This window comes from Stegostoma tigrinum, chromosome 5, assembly GCF_030684315.1.
Source record: "Stegostoma tigrinum isolate sSteTig4 chromosome 5, sSteTig4.hap1, whole genome shotgun sequence".
Taxonomy (NCBI): Eukaryota; Metazoa; Chordata; class Chondrichthyes; order Orectolobiformes; family Stegostomatidae; genus Stegostoma; species Stegostoma tigrinum.
Window position 1 is genome coordinate 28,356,826 of NC_081358.1, and position 21,646 is coordinate 28,378,471.

A 21,646-nucleotide genomic window follows, 5' to 3' on the forward strand; every position below is an offset into this window, starting at 1 on the left:
ATGTCACCTATTCCCTCGGCCCACAGATCCAAGCCTGAAGGTGTTACTTAAAACCAGAATCATGTGGCTCAGAGGCAAGAGTGCTACCAACTGAAGTATGGCTGAATGGTGATGTTGTGTGCTGAGGGAGACATTAGGGGAATGTAGTGAATGAGTAAGACACCACTGATAATTACTTTTCCTCTCAATCCCGATGCAACAGCACGCAATGGCTGATGATGATTCTATCACTGCCACCCCACTCCTTCCAAAGAATGGTGAAAGAAACAGAAGGAGACACAATAGAGATGAGAAAAATGATTAAGAAAACACTTAAAAATTGAAAACAGGCCACAGGAATCAGTATGATAAAGATGTGAGAAATGGGGAAGAGAGTTGCCATATTCTCTCATGTCCCACTAAGTGAAGTCCACTTGTAAATTAAGAATGTGCTACATTCTAAAGTCAGAAGTTGTCCAGTAATGGATTGACTAGGAAACATTTTCAAGGGTTGTACAACACTCGTTATTCCTCTCAATGCTGTGGGTTTTCACCGCAGCTGATCCATCGACAGATTCTTCTTAAAAGTTTGTCAGCTATTTAAGCAATGCATTTAAAAACATCAATAAGATGTTTCAGGTTCAATTCTCAATCCACACAAAATCAGTAGATATTAAGAGTCTACCAATTTGGCCAGTTTAAATTGAGGGTCAAGCCCACAGTGCTCCTATTTATGACTGTCACCCACTGAGACCTCTGAAAAGTTGTATACACAAACAAATTTGCAAATCACATGGCACCAGCTTATAGTCCAACAGGTCTATTTGAAATCACAAGCTTTCAAAGCACTGCTCCTTCATCAGGTGACATCCTAGTCTTGTCCACCTTAGTCCAACACCAGCACCTCTACAACAAATTTGCAAAGAGTGGTGAAACAGTCAGAAGTTATGTTTATAAATAAAGATTCAAATTCCATCCTTCAGTCAACAACTTATTCTGTTGTAAGCTCATTGATTCTTTAGCCAATTTATAGTGACATCTCCACATGGAACTAAATCTGAAAATCATTCCAATCCTTGGATTTATAGTCTTTTACAGTCATGACAGTCAAGAAAGTTGTGCTTCACAGAGGTGACAAACATTTAGAATTTGAGTTTAAAGATGCTCAGAGTACATATTATTTGCAATGAAAGACGAGATGTTAGATGATAAGGAAGAGCTTGTACTCCAACATGAACATGTTAATCTTACGTCATGCCCCATACTTTTCTCTTGACATTAATGGTATTTTCATATGACTGTGTAATGTTACATTTTAAATTTGAGGTGGATTGATTTATTGAGACACTTAAGCAGGAGTGCAATGAAGTGATACGGACCTCCATCCCTAAGATTTCCTAAATCAAGGAACTTAAAGGAAAACTTTATGAACTGTTCTGTATTTTTACATCAGTTTCATAAAATTGAAATTCGATAAACTAACCTCAGTATGTATAGGTTTCAATTGCATTGCTGAAAACATTTAATTGATTTCTAAAATTAGCAAATTTTCTGATGGGAGTAATTACAGAAATATACAAGAAAGTTAAGGAGCTTTAATTTTCTACAGTTTTCAATATAAGCCCATGGAATGTACAGTGAAAATGATACTCTTGTTTTGAAGTATCATTTGATCTGCAATTGTGGTTACATTTAAGTCTAGCTACTTTGTGATGGATGGCAAGTTGATTAATCGCACAGTCCTTGCACTCTACATGCTTCAGTTCATCTTCAGCATATAGTACCAGTGGAACTAATAACATCTAAGCAACAGCACATTGACGTTGACAATAACTCAAGGAGCATACATTGTCAATGAAAAGATGGCAGCAGGGTAAGATGCTCCAGTTGGAATTCCACTCCTCACTAGTTCCTTTTCCCTTTACCTTTCTTTTTTTCTTTCTGTCTCCCTCTCCCCTTTACAGTATTCACAACCCCGCCTCCCCCCCCCCCAATACCCACAACCTTTAACTATTTTTAACTTCAACCATTTAACTCTAACCTGAAGAGGGGAGTCGCCTCTGGTGACCGGGTGGGAGCCGAGCGCGCAGGCCATGTCTTGCAGCAGCAGCAGAGTGAGCGCAGGCCGGAGTGACATTGACAGATTGAACATGGGTCAGAGCGAATCCCAGAGGGGCCGAGTCCCCAGAGCGAAGGAGGGACTGAGGGGCCGCGTCCTTGGAGTGGCGGTGAGGCTGTGTACCCAGGGCATCGTGGAGACTGAGTCCCAGAGCGATGGGTGCCTGAGAGACCTCTTCGGCGGGAGTCTGCCTTGATGGCCGCCAGAACAACAGCAGCATTTTCAGAGACGGCAGCTGAGTTGGTCGGTCGGCCTGTGAGGCCTGGAGCGGGGCTCTCGTTTTCAACATGGAGTAGGCCCCAGACAGCAGTATTGCACGGACTGGAGTAGCCCAGAGTAGGGCCCTCTTGGCAGCAAAGCACGGGCTAGTAAGCCCAGAGCAGGACACTAGTGGTGGTAAAGCAGTGAAGAGGGAACATTGGACTCTCTTTAAGTTCCCTTTCTTTATTTTATTCTGTCAATGGCGCTTATTTACCAGCAACAGAGCACATTTCGCACTGCATTTATTTTGAACGTGCATGACAGTAAAGGATATTCAGATGCACATAAAACAAGGAGTTTAAAATTAAAAAGTAAATCTGGAACTGAGGTCAATTCTGCAGGGTTTGTTCAAGATATTCTATCTGTTTCCAGCAAAGTAAGCCCTTGGTTAAAGTAGACTCGTTAGCATTGCTTCCCTTTGGCATTGTTGATTAAATAATGGCAATGTATTTGTTTAATATTATGAGTTTCAGTGTAATGTTGTTTGCTAGTTCTGTAAGCTTGCTTTCTCTCAAAACCCGTTTCCCATGCTTCCACTCTCAGACTCAGTCCTTAAGTCGGTTTGGTGTCTGACCAGTTTGTGGTCCTACCTCAGTCCTTCTTCCCACCCTATTGACCCTACAATTACAGTTGCCAGTGTCCACTCTCTCCTGGCTCCCATTCTGAACTTGCACTGGTGTTTTGAGTCAAACTACTGATAGAAATTGGTTTGTGCATACAGTTTTCAACTTCAGCTGCTGCCAGACTGACTGGGTTCAATCACTAGAGGGAGCCTAATCAATTAAAGTGGTTACATTTATATTGTGTTTCTACATTTTAGGTGTATTTTATTGTAAAGATTATTTCATTTTTGAATGTAGGCATTTAGAGTGTGCACCATTTCACCATATTAATGTATTAAAGTGGGTTTTGCTGAGAAGTATCCTAAATAACCCGTTTCTTTTAAATTTAGTAATTTGTTTTATTTTGCAAGTTTGATCAGCTGTACAGTTCACAGTGCTGTACATATATAGTGTAGTATTCTTCCTTGTATGTTGTTTCTCTTCTGAGGGGAAAAAAGGATTGAATGAACATAACTGTAGTTTTAACATTGATTTCTATGGAAACCTATGATTCACGTAAAGTTGTCTTAACTAAAGTCAAAATTTCCAGCAATGCAAATGCCTAGACAGAGTGTTTCTTATCTAATCAAATAATGCAGTTTCTTCATAGTGTATCTCCATCTAACAAGTTCAGCTAAAACTCTGTTGCATTTCATGGAGTCACTGATAGATATTCATACTGGTGATCAATGTACTGTCACTTATTAACTGCAATATGGAAAGTAAGTGTACTTTAAAAGTGACAGAGATTATAAATAATTATACATTATGTGTGAAAACATCAATTTAATCAGGCAACTTTTTCACACAGAGGGTGGTACATATATGGAATGAGCTGCCAGGGGAAGTGATCGAAGCCGGTGAAATTACAACATTTAAAAGGCATCTGGATGGATAAATGAATAGGGAGAGTTTGGAGGGATATGGGCCAAACACTGGCAAATGGCACCAGATGAATTTAGGATATCTGGTTGACATAGACAAGTTGGTCCAAAGAGTCTATATCTGTGCTATACGCTCTATGACTGCATGGCTCTAATCAATTCATAAAAGACAGTCAAATTATTTGCATGAAGTTGTACACATCCATATTTCTTCTTGTGTCACCAACACTATATGAGTTGCAAAGGCATTATTGCTATCTATTTATTTTATTATGGACTTCCTGAATCCGACATTATTTAAACATTCACAGAACTTAACTATACCGTTCCTAAAAATCTTAAATGAACACGGACTTTAGTATTCACCTTTCTCTATTTTAGCTGTTCATAAATTCCTTCGTCTCTATTCAACCGATTGCTCTGTCTTTGGCAAACCTCATTTTATGCACAGAATTCCTCAGTAATCTCCTCAACAAAGCTTCACCACCCACAGGGCTTTGATAAGTGACAGCATATTTTTAATTTGTCTCAATCCATACCTTCCAGTTCCCTTGAAAGTTGACTCTCTAATCACAACTCTAATCAAAATCCCCCAGCAAAGTTTGAACAGCATCAAGTCAGAGGCTTAAGTAAAAGCAAAATACTGTGTGTTCTGGAAATCTGAAATAAAAGCAAAAAATGCAGAGAAACTCAGCAGGTCTTGCAGAATCTGTGGACAGTGAAACTGTGTTAATATTTTGAGGTTGCTATGACCCCTTCAGAATCTAAAGAAGTGTCATTTCAGATTCAAAACATTAACCCTGCTTCTCCCTCTGCAGTTTCTGACAGTCCTGCTGAGTTTCTCCAACACTCTGTTTTTATTTGAGTCAGAAGCTGGTTTAATTCATGTCAACCTTATTCTGCATTGAGGTGGAAGACAGTTACATGGTCTTTTGACAACCCTCTGATGTCAATATATAATCAGAAAATCAATACAGATCTGTGAGAGTAATCAAGTGACTTTGCAATATCTATTGGTACCTCCTAGAGAACAGTGGTAATAATACATGTCCCACTGCATGGCCTTGAGAAGGGAGGTTCAGATTTACTGCAGGATAAAGAATTAGCTTGATGCCTTTTTTCCATGCAAATCACTGCTGACTTGTAAGAGAAGTTCAATAGTTGAGGCGTCACAGGGTAGGAACAAAATTTGTACCAGGGAATAAAGGCAATAGCTTCCAACCTCACTAATTGAAGAAAATTTCTTCCCACGTGGTTCTGAATGTTGGATTAGCAGTATGACAAATCAGAGAGCGATGGAGCCAAAAGACAGGGAGATAGTAGTGAAATGGAGATCTGTGCCAACAGAGTACATGTGGAACATAGAACATAGAACATAGAACAGTATAGCACAGAACAGGCCCTTCAGCCCACGATGTTGTGCCGACCATTGATCCTCATGTATGCACCCTCAAATTTCTGTGACCATGTGCATGTCCAGCAGTCTCTTAAATGTTCCCAATGACCTTGCTTCCACAACTGCTGCTGGCAACGCATTCCATGCTCTCACAACTCTCTGTGTAAAGAGCCTGCCCCTGACATCCCCTCTATACTTTCCTCCAAACAGCTTAAAACTATGACCCCTCATGTTAGCCATTTCTGCCCTGGGAAATAGTCTCTGACTATCAACTCTATCTATGCCTCTCATTATCTTGTATACCTCAATTAGGTCTCCTCTCCTCCTCCTTTTCTCCAATGAAAAAAGTCCGAGCTCAGTCAACCTCTCTTCATAAGATAAGCCCTTCAGTACAGGCAGCATCCTGGTAAACCTCCTCTGAACCCTCTCCAAAGCATCCACATCTTTCCTGTAATAGGGCGACCAGAACTGGACGCAGTATTCTAAGTGCGGTCTAACCAAAGTTTTATAGAGCTGCAACAAGATCTCATGACTCTTAAACTCAAGCCCTCTGTTAATGAAAGCCAAAACACCATATGCTTTCTTAACAACCCTGTCCACTTGGGTGGCCATTTTAAGGGATCTATGTATCTGCACATCAAGATCCCTCTGTTCCTCCACACTGCCAAGAATCCTATCCTTAATCCTGTACTCAGTTTTCAAATTCAACCTTCCAAAATGCATCACCTCGCATTTATCCAGGTTGAACTCCATCTGCCACCTCTCAGCCCATCTCTGCATCCTGTCAATGTCCAGCTGCAGCCTACAACAGCCCTCTATACTGTCAATGACACCTCCAACCTTCGTGTCGAACCCAATTAATATTTTTCGATAAAGTCACCAGGGGCAGTGTGTAGATGAGAAATAGGAGTTGGTGTTTATAGATCTTTGGGAGACCCTAGGGACAGAGAATGCGAATGGGAGAAGAAGGTACTTTAGATGCTCCTCTGACAATGACTGAATAATACGAACAGAGCGATTTTATTACCATAGCATTTTGCTTGTTCCAGTGGATGGCACCAGGCTCCTCCTGCCTCACAAAAGATATAATGTTCTCTTTGAGCTAGGAGCACAAACCAACCAACATTGAAAATCTCAACATGCTCTTGTGTCCCTGACCTTGAATGGCCATTTGAATGCATAAAGCCAAGAACTAACATCAAGAGGAAATCTTTCAATGAAATCACCCTGAATCCTTAGCTGGAAATCTTTACCTGAAATCTGTAAGACACCTTAATATTGTACTTCATCCCAAGGTGTGCTTCCAACCACATATTTACATCGTCACTAGGTCCATACACTTTTACCTGCATTTACCCTTGCAATAGCTCATTGACTGTTAGAATTCTCTCCTCTGCCTTTGTTACCTCGAATTTTGAGGTATTTAGATGCTTTCCTGCCTGGATTACTCTCACCCACCCAACAGAGCCCATTCCCATTCGTAACTCTGCTGTCCGAATTCGAGTTCACACCAAGTCCTAATCATCTATTAAACCTCCGCTTAGAAAGTGCCCTCTCTCAATGCGGCAAAAAACTTCATTTTAAAACTCTTATCCTTATTTTTGAATCCTTCTAGGATCTCCCTTCACCCTGTCCCTGTAAGCTCCTGTACACCTACAATTTGACAAAATCTTTGCACTCATCAGATTTTGGTTCACTGTGTGTATTAGATTGTAATTACTGAACCAATGGCACTAGTATGTTCTGCTAGGGATTGAACTTCAAAGGCACCTCTTTAAATCTCTGCATCACTACCAACTGTTTCTCTCTTAAGATGCTTCTGAAACTCACCTGGTTGATGAAGACCTTTGCTGATGGGTGAAGATTTCCCATTTGCAGTTGGTTTGTTTTGCCCTGTGAGATTCATTGTCCTCAGGTCCACTGTGGTCCAGAGTGACTTACCAAACACAATTTTCTGCTGTTCACATCATTCATTATGCAACCAGCTCTTGGGTGTCTTTTTCATGGAACCTCACTGCTGGCAAGGTGGTAGAGCTTTGGTGCCTCTTGTGTCATAGTTGAGGCCCATCCACATGTCATTGCAAAGGCTGCAAGACAAGAACTGTCCATCACACAGTGGTGCCCAGCAGTTACTAGTGGACCCTTGCCCCAGAGGAAAGCAAGACTCATTCCCCACTTGTGGAAGTGGACCTGGAGGTGTTGGTGGGTATGGAGCAGGGCTGTCCTTTTTTAATGATTCCCCCACCCCACCACCGCCACACACACACACACAGACACACACGCACACCCGCACACACACAGAGGGCCATGTCACTAGACCCAGTCAGCCTGAACACAAAGTTTGGGTCAATACTGTGTCCTGAGTTAACAGGAAGGTCCAGCAGCACAGGAAATAGGTCATAGATCTTCTGCGTTAAGAAGAGCAGCATGGTGGCTCAGTGGTCAGCACTGCTACTTCACAGCACCGGGGACCTGGGTTTGATCCTGGACTCGGGCTACTGTCTGTGTGGAGTTTGTACATACTCCTTGCTTCTGCGTGGGTTCCCACTGGGTGCTATGGTTTCCTCCCAAAGTCAAAAGATAAGCAGATTAGCTGGATTGGCCATGTTAAATTGCCTGTAGTGTTCAAGGAGGTGTGGATTAGATGGGTTATTGGGAATGGGTCTGGATGTGATGCTCTGAGGCTCGGTGTGGACTTGTTGGGCCAAAGGGCCTTTTTCCACACTGTAGGGATTCTATGAAAAGGAAGTACCATCTACAGAAATTGCTGGAGAAACTCAACAGATTTGCCAGCATCTGTGGAGAGAAATTGGAGGTAACATTTCAGGTCCAGTAATCCTTCTTCAGAACTATCACTCCCCCCGAAATATTAACTCTAATTTCTCTCCATAGATGCTACCAAACCCACTGAGTTTTTCAAGCAAACTCAGATTTTGTTTTTGATTTCCAGCATCCACAGTCTTTGTTCTTTTTTGCGATTACCACCATCTCCTCTCTGATACCCCATGCTCACTCTATCTCCGGTACAGGTCCTACCTCCCATCACCATCACACTGTCACTGTACTACGTGCAACATCTGTAACACTCTACCTCACCTGTCCCAATCCCCAACACTACTGAACCTGCGTGCTTTGTGTGCCTGCCTGCTACTTGCTTGGGGCACTTTTCCACCCACAATGGAATGGGTCTGCAATGTTCCATGCAGCATGTGGGAATGTGTTGGTCTGGGGATATTGTTGCTGGACTATTAATGTACAGTCCCAGGTAACGTCCTGGGAACCTGGGTTCGAAATCTGCCACTGCAGATTGTGAAGTTTGAATTCGATGAAAATCTGGAATTAAGGTTCTAATGATGACCATGAAACCATTACTGATTGTCAGGGGAAGAAATCTATCTGGTTCACTAACGTCCTTTAGGGAAGGAAACTGCCATCCTTACCTGGTCTGGCCTGCATGTGACTCCAGACCCACAGTGATGTGGTTGATTCTCAACTGCCCTCTGGCAATTAACGGCAATCAATAGCAAGCAACACCCATGAACAAATAAAAAAACATAGTCTGCAGCAGCTCGTTGCCATCTTCTCAGGGTAACTCAAGATGAGCAATAAATTCTGGCTCAGCCAGTGCCACCCACTAAACATGAATGAACAATTTTTTTAAAAATTGAGTAGCTCTGACAGAGAACCAGTATGTGCATAAACACTGAGTGTCCTCCATCTGTGTTGTAACCATTCCATAATTCTAATGGGAATTCAACATGAGGAAATGTAGGGAATGCAATGGTATCAATGGAAAAGAAAGTCAGGCAGAAATAAAAAAACTGCTGATTTACTGTCACCATCTGGTACCATGCCTGAAGAGCAGTTTCACCCTTCTTTTGTTTTAAAAGCAGGTGATCTGTGGAATGCATTCAGTAGAATTATGACCTGGCAGAAATATTCTTAAAATAATAACAATGTGACACATCTTCCTCATACATCACCAACCAATAATAGCTGTCATTTTGCAACTTCTGTACTCTTGTGGGATCACAGATCCTGCATACAAAGAAAAAAAAAGTAAATGATCAGAGACGCAATGCTCATACATGGAAATTCAAATCCTGTCGCAGACTGAATTATGACAGTGATAAAACAAAAGCCTGAGGGGCAGGAACAACACAGTATTTCAAAATCAGTGGATTGCGATGTGAAGAAGAGCCAACTGCCTTCTAAACTTATCAAAATGCCAAATTCCCACAGCTCATGCTGAAGTACATGTTCTAGGAATTTTGTCATCATCTATATTCACAAATTAAGAGACATTGAATGCCAGAAAAGAAGCATTACATACACTCACAAAATGCAGTCTAAGTGGTCATGCCTGGGTCATTGAACAAATTAATAAGTTATACACATCACGTTATTAGTTATTATTAGGACAAACAGCTGTGAACACTTTTGAAGTGAATGACGTTACTTTGCTGTTTTACTTGAGAGATTCTCATAAATTTATTTCATTCATTTCTTAATCTTCATCATCTTTTTCTTGGGTTTTACACAAATTTGCAATTAAATGCCACGCACAAATTCAGTTCTTTCTCATATGAAAGCATCACATAATCTTATTCAAACACATAGGCCATATTCAAGTTGAGGTTTGATGACTACGGCGAACCTTGGTACAGCATACATTGTGTTAACTGGGCAGTCAGCATTAAGAAGGAACTGATATTTCTGATTTGGGAGTACTGTAATCACCGTTGTGGCTATCTGCCAACTCCTCTCATATGCTGAAAAGGCTAAAAGCTTCAGAGAGTGTAAACAAACTCTGTATTCTGAGAAGCAGAGTCTTCAGGGACAGATCTGTTAACCATCAGTGGGCATGTTTCATCTCACCGCTTATTTCATGAGAGTTAAAAGAAGCTTTGTATACCTGCCTGCAGACTAGCACTGGGAATTCATGGTGCAGGAAACCATTGCCTCCCCTTTAGGCCTTTTACACAGACAATATACAGTAAGCCATTCTTCACACACCTTCCCTCAGGCAATTACTAAACATTTCATACAGGATGAACAGCAAGAAAAATCCATTAGATTATTTTTTACATGTAACAGTGTACAATAAGTTTAGGTGCAGCATCAATCATCACTGCATACAGACATGAAGTTCAATAGTTTTTAATGATTAGTGCTGGTTTCATTTTCACTTCGGATGTGAATTTTATTCATATTAGACCTATTATTAGACCAACTACACCTCTAAAAATTCTGAATTGTAGATTTTAGAGTGGAATAATATGATGTAATACTACTGACCACATAGTAAACCATGGCATTTCTCTTCATACATTTACAGACTTTCTTTTCTTTTGATCTTGATGAGTTAATGCATTTCTATTAAGTCTGGAGAGCCACAATACTATTGCAGCTGCTTTCATTTAATAGACTGCTACTGGAGTAAAATTTAAATCTTTAAAATTTAGTATCATTTAAGGCTTTGGAATTTCCTTCATTGATCTGAATAACTTTCCAGTGTGCCTGCTACTCCGATACTTTATTTAAGATTTCTGCTGCATTGTTATTTTTGAGAAAAATAAAATGATAACTAGGATTCTGGGCAGCTGAGAAAGGAAGCCTAGATAGGTGGACATAGACATCAATTGAATGAGGTACAGCATAATTGCCAGAAGTGAGTGACAGTGGAAATCTGTACTCGTCACACATCTTATGATCTTTCCTGCCTGTGGTCGCAACAATTTTTTCACAATTGTCTTCACGAGGATATGAGGCTATATTTAATTTCTGAATTACTGTGACATAGGTACCTTCACTTGCTCTATTGCAGTTCGTGTGGTAATACATCTGTGACAATGTTATCGGGAAGAGAAGGCTGGGGTATTGAGCCAGTGATGGTGAAGGTTTGGTGGGACAAAAGAAGTTTGTTTGGCATCTCAGAGGAAACTGTTCAATTGTTAATATTCCCATGATAATGCCTCATTTTGGTTATACCTTCTCAAAGTCACAAATGACATCACGTGACAATGTTAAACTCTCTCTCTCTCTCTCTCTCTCGCTCTCTCTCTCTCTCTGTTCTTTTTGACCTTTCTGTTGTCTTTGATACAACTGGATATGACATCTTCTTCCAACAACTGTCAGCTCCAGTCTAGCTGTCTGGAACCGCACTCACATTCCTCAATTCGAATCAGAATCAGAGAATAATTGCAATGGCACTGCCTTCTGCATTCACAGTTACCTCTGCCAGCCACAAGGATCTATCCTTGGTCCATCTTAATTCTCATTGACATGCTGCACCTTGGCCATAGCAATCAAAGGCCCAGCCTTTAGGGAGGCAATGGCTTAGTGGTATTATCACTAGGTTCTTAATCCCAAGACCCGGATAGCATTCTGGGGACTCGGGTGTGAAACCTACCACAGCTGATGGTGGAATTTGAATTCCGTAAAATATCTGGAATTAAGAATCTAAGATGGCCATGAATCCCCATATGGTTCACTAATGCCCTTTGGGGAAGGAAACTGTCACCCTTACCTGCTCTGGCCTACATGTGACTCCAGGCCCACAGCAATGTGGTTGACTCTGAACTACCCTCTGGGCAATTAGGGATGGGCAATAAATGCTGGCTAGCCAGTGACATCCTCATTCCATTAATAAATTTTAAAAAAGCATTAGTTTTCATGTCTGCACTAATAGCATCTGCTCTACCACACCACCACCTCTCTGGACTCCTCTACTGTTGCTAAATTATTGAACAATGCAGGGAGAAACATTTATCTGCTTAAAGATTGGAAAGATCAGATACTATGTTCTCTTCCCTCTTCCTTAGATATTTATGCCATCCCCATCCCAGGCATCAATCTGAGATGAAAGCCAAAAGAACTGCAGATGCTGTAAATCAGGAATAAAAACAAGGTTGCTGGAAAACCTCAGCAGATCTGGCAGCATCTGTGGAGGAGAAAACAGTGTCAACGTTTCGTGTCAGGTGATCTTTCCTCAGAACTTCCTCAAAATTTCCGAAACATTAACTCTGTTTTCTCCTCCACAGATGCTGCCAGACCTGCTGAGCTTTTCAGCAACTTTGTTTTTGTTCAATCTGAGATGAAATCATTCTATTCACACTTTTGGCATCAGATTTGTCCACAAGATCAGTTCCCAACTTCATTTCACACAGTCACCAAGACTGCCTATTTCTTCCACTGCACAATCATCCGACTCAGTTCCTGCCTTTGGTCATCAAGGATGGCTCTGAATAGCTCTAGGTTTGACTATTCCAACGTGCTCCTAGCTGGCGCAACACATCCTAATATCCACAAGCTTGAGTTCATGCAAACCTCTGCTGTCATCATCTAAACATGGAAACGTAGAAGAGCAGGAGTAGGCCATTTAGCCCTTCAAGCCTGCTATACTATTCAATATGATCATGGCTGATCATCGAGCTCAATGCTGTAATCCCACCCTCCTCCCAGATGTCAACTACCTACTGTGGAGGTGAATTCTACAGGCTCACCACTCTCTGGGTGAAGACATTTCAACTCATCTCAGTCTTAAAAATTTTGCTCCTCATCCATAAACTATGATCTCTGCTTCTGGACTCCCACATGGTCGTGAACATCCTTTGTTTTATTCACTCATAGGATGTGGGCACCACTGGCTAGGCCAGTATTTATTGCCCATCTCTAATTGCCCAGAGGGCAGTTAAGAGCCAACCACATTGCTGTTGGTCTGGAGTCACATGTAAGCCAGATGAGGTAAGTGTGGCAGTTTCCTTCCCTAAAGAACATTAATGAGCCAGATCAGTTTTTCCTGATGATTAACAATGGTTTCATGGTCATCATTAGAATCTTACTTCCAGATTATTATTGAATTCAAATTCCACTATCTACTATGGTGGGATTCAAACCCAGGTTCCCAGAACATTACCTCAGCGTCTGGATGAATAGGCCATTGCCTATTCTTCCTGCACATACCTATCTGCTCCTGTGAGAACTTTAGAGGCTTTTATGGCATTAACCCTGCATTCATCTAAACTCCAGTGAACGCAATCCTAAGTAACTTAATCTCCCCTAATCGCAAAAACATCCTTCCTCACAGCAAGAGGCCAGAATTAGATGAAGATAGATATCTTTGGATGGTTGTAAGGTTGTTGAAGATTTCAGAGGAGAGACTGAATAGGCTGGGGCTATTTTCCCTGGAGTGTCAGAGGCTGCAGGGTGACACTATAGAAGTTTATAAAATCATGAGGGGCATGGAAAGGGTGATTAGCCAAGGCCTTTTCCCCAGGGTAAGGGAGTCCAAAGCCAGAGGGCCTAGGGTTAACGTGAGAGGGAAAGGATATAAAAGGGACCTAAGGGACAACTTTCTCACACAGAGGGTGGTGCATATATGGAATAAGCAGCCAAAGGAAGTGGTGGAGGCTGGTACAATTATACCATTTAAAAGGTATAGATATACAAATGGGAAGGATTTAGAGGGATATGGGCCAAATGATGGCCAATGGGACTAGATTTATCTAGGACAACAAAGTGTGGAGCTGGATGAACACAGAAGGCCAAGCAGAATCTTAGGAGCACAAAAGCTGACGTTTCGGGCCTAGACCCTTCATCAGATAAGGGGGATGGGGAGAGGGTTCTGAAATAAATAGGGAGAGACGGGGAGGCGGATCAAAGATGGATAGAGGAGAAGATAGGTAGAGAGGACAAGAGAGTTGCAGTGGGAGAGAGACCCCTGAGGTTTGTCTGGAGGGAGGACGGTAACTTCTTCAGGTTATGCATCCTTAGAAGAGGCTTCGCAGTGAAGTTAAAATTGTAATTTATCTAGGATCTAGGTTAGCATGGAAAAGTTGGACTGAAGGGTCTGTTTCCATGCTGTACTACTTTGTGACTTGATGAGATAGGGTGAAATGTGTTCATGAAGGATTTGATAGAATGTTTACACATAGCCAGATCCAAGGACTGGAATCTGATAAAAGTTCAGTTAAATACCAAGGCCACCTTCCAAATTTTAGGAAAAAAAACAAGCCTTTTCTTGTATTAGTTCTTAAGAAGTACAGCTTTTTAATTTATTTACCATTTATTTTTCACTGCCTCACGTGTTTGACTCTAACACCCACGGATCTTTCTTTTCTACCTTACTCCAAAGCTTGTGACCTCACACAGATATTTTAGTTTTCATTCTGTTGTGAGGCTCTCAACTTTCCAGTTGATTTCCTTCTCACACTAGAATCTGTCCACACCTCTTTAATGAGTCTAATCCACTTCCTCTTAACTTTGCCCCAAATCCACCAGCAGGAAACGGAGGTCTGTTGTTGAATACACCAGTTTATAACCTTTTCGCCCGACATCAGACCATTATGTTTGTCACATGTTCACCTGCAGCACTCCCCGGTGACCACTTTATACAACACAGGAGCTATCATTATTTTCTTACCATTAGACAACCCAGCTGGAAAGAAAATTGTGCAAATGAGAGGTTTGCAATCACTGACAATTCCTTGTTAGTATTTGGTTTGTCTACTCAAATAGTGTCATTTGTGTAATATATCACAAAATTATTCAATGCTAGATTTATGATGCCCACTGTCGCTGTAACATATTGATGGTTGAATTTTTTGTGAGTATTGTCTCTATTACTCCCAGTAAGGTGAGCTGCACACCTGATTTTGCCAAATTTGATTTACGTAGTTTTGAGTGGGCACAGGCTTGCCTGTACTAGCAGTTTAAGGGAATGACTGCATTGTTTCTTTTCCAATAAGGCTTCCTTTTGCTAATTTAAGTGAACAGCTGGCACACAGAGAATTTATTCAGAGAGATTATTTTAGCACGATTAAAGTACCTGGAGAGTGGAGATTCTGGCAAGGCAACAGTTTTTAGAAGGACATCCAATACTCAGGACAGATTCCCCATAAAAAAAATGTTCAAACTGTAAAGAAAAATATGCATTGGTGCAGCACTTCTTGGGATCACTGAATGCCCTCAAGTATTTTACAGCTTTTCTATTTTAAATGTTGGAAAAATTGACAGTCAATTCACACACTTTTGAAATGATATGTCACACCACAGACTTTCTGGTCAAAAACTTGCGATGAAGGAGAAAATCTCCCGTTGTATTAGCTGGAATGAGTTAAAAAGTTATGGTGCTGCAAGGTGGGACCAGGGAGGGGTGGACTGGGTCATGAATGTTTTCTGTGGAAAAGCAAAGAGATTGTAATAAGTTTTCCTAGCGTCAATTTGATAATTTCGTCAAAAACAAATATAGGGCAATTTTATTTACTGTGCTTCTTGTCTATATAGAGCAGTTATTGGACATTTTAGCCATTAAAATGAATTGTTATACAATTGCAGCGAGCACCTTGTAGCGTCCACATATTTGTCAATGTTCAACAGTGTGTGCTTTTTTCCAGAGATAGTGGGAACTGCAGACACTGGAGAATCTGAGATAACAAGGTGTAGAGCTGGATGAACACAGCAGGCCAAGCAAGCTGCTCCTGTGATGCTGCTTGGCCTGTTGTGTTCATCCAGCTCTACACCTTGTTATCTCTGTGCTTTTTTACAACTAGTCTTAAAATGATTTTCTTGCAGCTGCATACCCAGTTATCTTTATATTCTTCATATGTGGAACAGTAAATACCAACATGGCTGGTTAAATATAAAATATTTTGTTCTTTTATTCATATAAAGGGTTGAAAAAGTAAATCTTGTTGTTTGCTCAGCTGCCTTTCGTTTATAAAATTTGCTTCTGGCTAACTGTATGCTCTGGGTACCACTGTTATAGCTGCATAATTAAACCTTTTCATAAAGACAAAACTTTGGTAGGATTGCTAATAAGGTGGTAGAGAATCAGCCACACACCGTAGATCCCACTCAATTTTCCTCATTATCAGGCAGACTGTACAATAGGTAGTGATCTGTTGCTACCTATTTTATAGCCCTATTGATACTGAGTTACAGCAATTCAATGAGTTTTCCACATTTAGAAAAACAGGGTCATTTTTAGAGATAGTAAGAACTGCAGATGCTGGAGTCAGAGATAACACAGCGTGGAGCAGCCCATTTCTGAAGAAGGGTCCTGGCCCGAAACGTTAACTTACTTGCTTCGCTGATGCTGCCTGGCCAACTGTGATCGTTCAGTTCCACACTGTGTTATCTCATGGTCATATTTACTTGTCTTTTTCTTTTTTTGATTTGATTTATTATTGTCACATGCATCAAGGTACAGTGAAAAGTTTTGTTTTGCATGCAGTACAGACAGACTTTCCCATACAAACTGCATTAGGGTAATAGAACAGAGCAAGGAATATGATGTTACAGATGCAGAGAAGGTGCACAAAGAGCAAGATCAACATTAAATTTTAAATTTGAGAGCTCCTTTCAAAAGTCTAATAATAGCAGAGAAGAAGCTTTTCTTTAATCTGCTGGTACTTGTGTTTCAGCTTCAGTATCTTCTGCCCGACAGAAGAAGTTGGAAGAGATTATAGCCACAGTGGGAGTGGGCTTTGATGATGTTGGCTGCCTTTCTGAGGCAGTGAGAAGTATAGATGGAGGCAATAGATGGAAGACTGGCTTGCATAATGGACTGAGCAGTGTTCACAACTCTCTGTAGTTTCTCATGGTCCTGGGCAGAGCAGTTGCTGTACCAAGCCATGATGCAACCAGTTAGAGTGCTTTCTATGGTGCAACCATAAAAATTGGTAAGGCTCTTTGTGGACATGCCGAATGTCCTTAGCCTCGTGAGGAAATAGAGACGTTGTGCGCTTTCTTGACCTTACTCTTTGCTGCGTGAGAAGTGTGGAATTGAAAAGCATTTTGATTGGAAGACATATTTTCCAACCATGTGTAATGAAAACAAGAGGGGAAGGAAGAGAGAGACAGGAATAAAATTAAAAAGGATTGGGAGATGCAGTGGGGAAGCAGAAATAATGCTGTGCTTATAGGGATATTGTCACCATGAAAATGTCCAACAGAATTTTTGCTTGAATATAACACATACCAGATAGTAGCTCCTTTGTGATTTGCTCACATAAGTTACAGGCTGTGTTGTTTTATAACAAGAGATGTTCCAGTCAGATGAAGTGGGGGAAGCGGCAAATTTTGACAGCTACTAAAAACAAGCCCAGCAAACCTTGCACACAATTAACCCAAACCCGTTCCTTCTGAAGAAGGCATCCAGCAAAGTTTCTATTGCCTGCTCACAGGGATGGCGGTAACATGCAGCTCAACATTAAGCATGGTGTTGAATAATAGCAGAGGCCTCAAGTCATGGAAGGCTACCATGACTTGGAGCTGCTCGGGACTATTTTAAAACCACCTGCACACCTCAAAGGGAAGGTGCTTCAGGGACAGCCTTGGGAAGATATTCTGAGCAGAAAAAACATTGACTGCGGACATAACAGGACAGGAAGCATTCTCCAACGTTCTCAGAAGCTGCACTAGATGAATCCTTCATGCAGAAAGTAAGTAAGAGAGGGAATGTCCGCTATCCACAGGGAACCTGTAGGTCTTTAGCTAAACTCTTAGAAGGAACTAGGGGCAGAAAGCCTTTGTGTTCAATGTAACCAGTGCAGCTCTGAAGCTGTTTACCTGATTCAAATACAATTGTGAAGAGAATTGACTAAAAAATAAATTGCAAGATACATTTTCCAATCATGTGCAGTGAAAATAGCAGGAGAAAGAAGAGAGAAACAGGAATAAAGTTAAAGCAGGTCAAGGCCTTTGAATTCATCAATTGACTAATCCCTATGACTCTCATTTTGTTGTTTTGAAAATATACTTTATTCATACAAATATCTTTATATACACACGTAGTCACTGAAGCAGTTTCTGTATCCCTGGAACTGCTGCAATGGTTTAATCATGTCATCTTCTGGGATTCTCCCTTCTATTGACAGGAAAGCTCTCCCTCACTGTCCACAATCAAACTTGTCATAACCTGGAGTTTCTGTCAATTCATGACCCAGTCCACACTCTAGAGGAGGTAAAAGAAGTTGAGAATGTGGAATGAACTTCCTGAGGATGTGGGTACAGTTACAACATGCAAAAGACATTTAGACAAGTACATGAATCGGAAAGGCTTTGAGGGATATGGGCCAAGCGCAGGCAGGTGGGACTGGTTTAGTTTGGGGTTATGTTTAGCTTGGGCTGGTTGGACCGAAAAGTCTTTATGACGTTATGATTCCATATTTTTGAAGCATACTAACTGTAGTATTGTAGGAAGGCAAAGCAGCTAATGTGTTCTCATGCTATCCATTAGATTTGAAATTTTATACTAAACCAATATCAAGCTTTAAGAAAATATTATATTAATTGACATCCTTCTTCATGCACCAGCTTGATATATTGATGCTAAGGAGCTCTAGTTTATACATCATAATCAAATGTAAAATATTTTAATATGGTCCTGCATGGCAGACTGGTAGCAAATGTTAAGTGCTCATGGGATCTATGAACATTTGGCTAATTAGATCCAGAATTGGCCGAGTGGCAGGAAGCAGAGGGCAATGGTTGAGGTGTGTATTTTGCAACTGGCAGCCTTTTTTTTGAGATAGCAGTGGAGTGGAGATTTGCTAAGCCTGGGGCTCATACACTCCTCTCGGCTTTCTTTTTTTTTCTTGTTTTTGCTTTTGCTCTTTTTCTTTTTACTCTGTTTTCTTTTCTTTTAGGCCTCCAGCAGCAGCAGTGCTGGGATGAGCCTGACATGGCTCCAACTCATTCAAGAGTCTCCCAGTGAGTGAGGAACAGGTCCTGCTCTGAATCCCCCAGCTTGGACAGCCAAGCTAGGCCAAGATTCCAGATCTGCAGTTAGGCCTTGTGTCTGAAGGAGGAGAAGGGCAGTCTTGGCCTGGTGTGGCCATCTCTGAGTGTGGCAGCCTTGTCTTGGAGCGGAGGTCTTTCGTGTCCAAATATTCCAGCAGCCCAGAATGACAGTGTCAATCTTCAGGGCATTCTATCGCTTCTAAATCAGCTTTCCCTGAGCTCAGGAGCTGGCCCCTGAACTGTGAACTTTGTCTTAATTTTACTGTTTTTTCCAAATTGCATGTGACTTCACTCATTGAGGTAGGTGCCAAAGTGAGGCTACTTATAAAACTTCTCCCTGTATGTTTCTTGTGAAAGTAGATGTGACAATAAATTTCTATTCTGTTCTATTCTATACAATGTCAAGTGGGGACTCACAGGGATTGGTGCTGGGGCCCCTGCTGTTTGTGGTTTATATAAATGATTTAGATTTGAATGTAGGACGGTTGACCAGTAAGTTTGGGATTGATACAAAAATTGGTGGTGCGAGAAGAAAATCCTTAGATGACTGGAGGATATGCATAGGCTGGCCGGACGGTCAAATCAATGGCAAATGGAATTCAATCTGGAGAAGTGTGAAGTGATGAACTTGGGCAGGTCAAACAGGGCAGGGGAATACCTGGTGAATGATAGGACGCTGGGAAGCAGCAAGGATCAGAGGGACCTTGCTGTGCGTATCCACTAGTCCATCAAGGTAGCAAGACACTTAGATAAAGTGATTAAGAAGGCACATGGAATACTTCCTTTTATTAGCTGCAGCATAGAGGTTAAGAAAAGAGAGGTTATGCTGGATCATTGCATGCAGTTCTGGAATCCACATTATAGGATGATGTGATTGCACTGGAGGGGGTGCAGAGGAAGCAATTCACTGTTTATTCACCATTAAAGAATATCACATTTGTGGGTCATGAGTTCGTGTGGGGCCCATTTCCACTTTGTTTCTCCAGTAGAGTAATTTTCAGTACAGGTTTGGGAGCTCCAGACTGTAAAATTCAGATCTACAGCATTGGTGGTTTTAAGTGCTATTACAGTAAAAATATTTTGCCTACTTGAAGCGTGGCACATGAAAATTGCCATTTTGTTAAGGTTGTTTGCACAAATGCCAGGGGTATGTGAAGTTGGTAGATTATGGCTTCAGTCAGCAGACAGAGTTGGATGTCTGCTTTACCATTGTCATATTACCAGTCTAATATTCACCCTTTCTTAAACATTCACAGTTCAACAAGTCTTCACAATCCAAGGGGCTGCTCACTCGCATTCTTTAAACATCTGTTCTGACAAAGAGTCACAGGACTCAAAACATTAGCTCTGCTTTCTTCCCACAGATGCTGCCAGGTTTGCTGAGTTTCACCAGCAATTTTTGTTTTGGTTTCTTTAAAGGTTCATTGTTTTTCACTTCCTTTTGATTCTTGCTGAATTTGTGGAAGTTCTGGGCGTTTGGAGGAGTTGAACTAATGGTCTGCAGAAAGTGATGTTGAACATGGCGGAGGCATTGGTTGCATCATGAAGCATACCACCACTTGATCAGAAGGGGCAGAGCATTACTAAGGTGGGAGAGCTCTTTGATGATGTTGGCTGCCTTTCTGTGGCAGCAAACCATGTAAACAGATCCCATGAACGGAATGTTGCCTTCTCTGATGGTCTGGCCTATGCATTCAACCTTCTGCAGTTCCTTACAGTCCTGGGCACAACAGTTGCCGTACCAGGCCATTATGCACCCAGACAGTGTGCTTTCTATGGACCATCTGTAAAAGCTGGGGAGGGTCCTTGTGGAGATGCTGAATTTCCTAAGCGTCCTGAGAAAGAAGAACTGTTGTTGTTCTTTCTTGACCGTCACATCTACATGGGATGTCCAGGCCAGGTTGTTGGTTATTATCGCTCCTAGGAACTTGACGCTCTCCACCCTCTCCATCTCAGCTCCATTGATGTAGATTGGGACATGCCCTCTTCCTCACTTCCGGATGTCAATCATCAGTTGTTTTGTTTTGCCAATATTGAGAGAGAGATTGTTATCACTGCCCCACGGCATCAAGCCCTCTGTCTCCTTTCTGTATTTTGTCTCACAGTTGTTTAATATCTGTCCTTTCACGATGACGCCATCACGAAACTTGCAGATGGCATTTGCTCAGAATTTGGCTACAGAGCCATAGCTGCACAGGAAGTATAGTAGGGAAACACATCCTTGGGGAGCTCCAGTGTTGAGTGTTTTGTGGAGGAGGTACAGTTACCTATCCTCACGGATTGCAGTCTGTGGGTCAGGAAGCTGAGGATCCAGTTGTAGAGGGCAAAGCAAAGACCCAGGTCACACAGGTTTGAGATCAGTCTGAAGGGGATTATGGTGTTGAAGGTGGAGCTGTAACCAATGAGCAGGAGTCTGATGTAGATGTCCTTGTTATCCAAAAGTTCCAGGTATGAGTGTAGGGCTAAGGAAATGGTGTCTGCTGTGAACCTGTCACATCAGTAGGCAAATTGTAGAAGATCGAGGCATGCTGGCAGAATAAAGTTGATGTGAGCCATGACTAACCTCTCGAAACACATCATGATGCTGGAGATTTAAAGTGATTTGCAAATGTGATGTGAGAAAAATCTTTTTCACACAGTGAGCAGTTATGGAATGGAA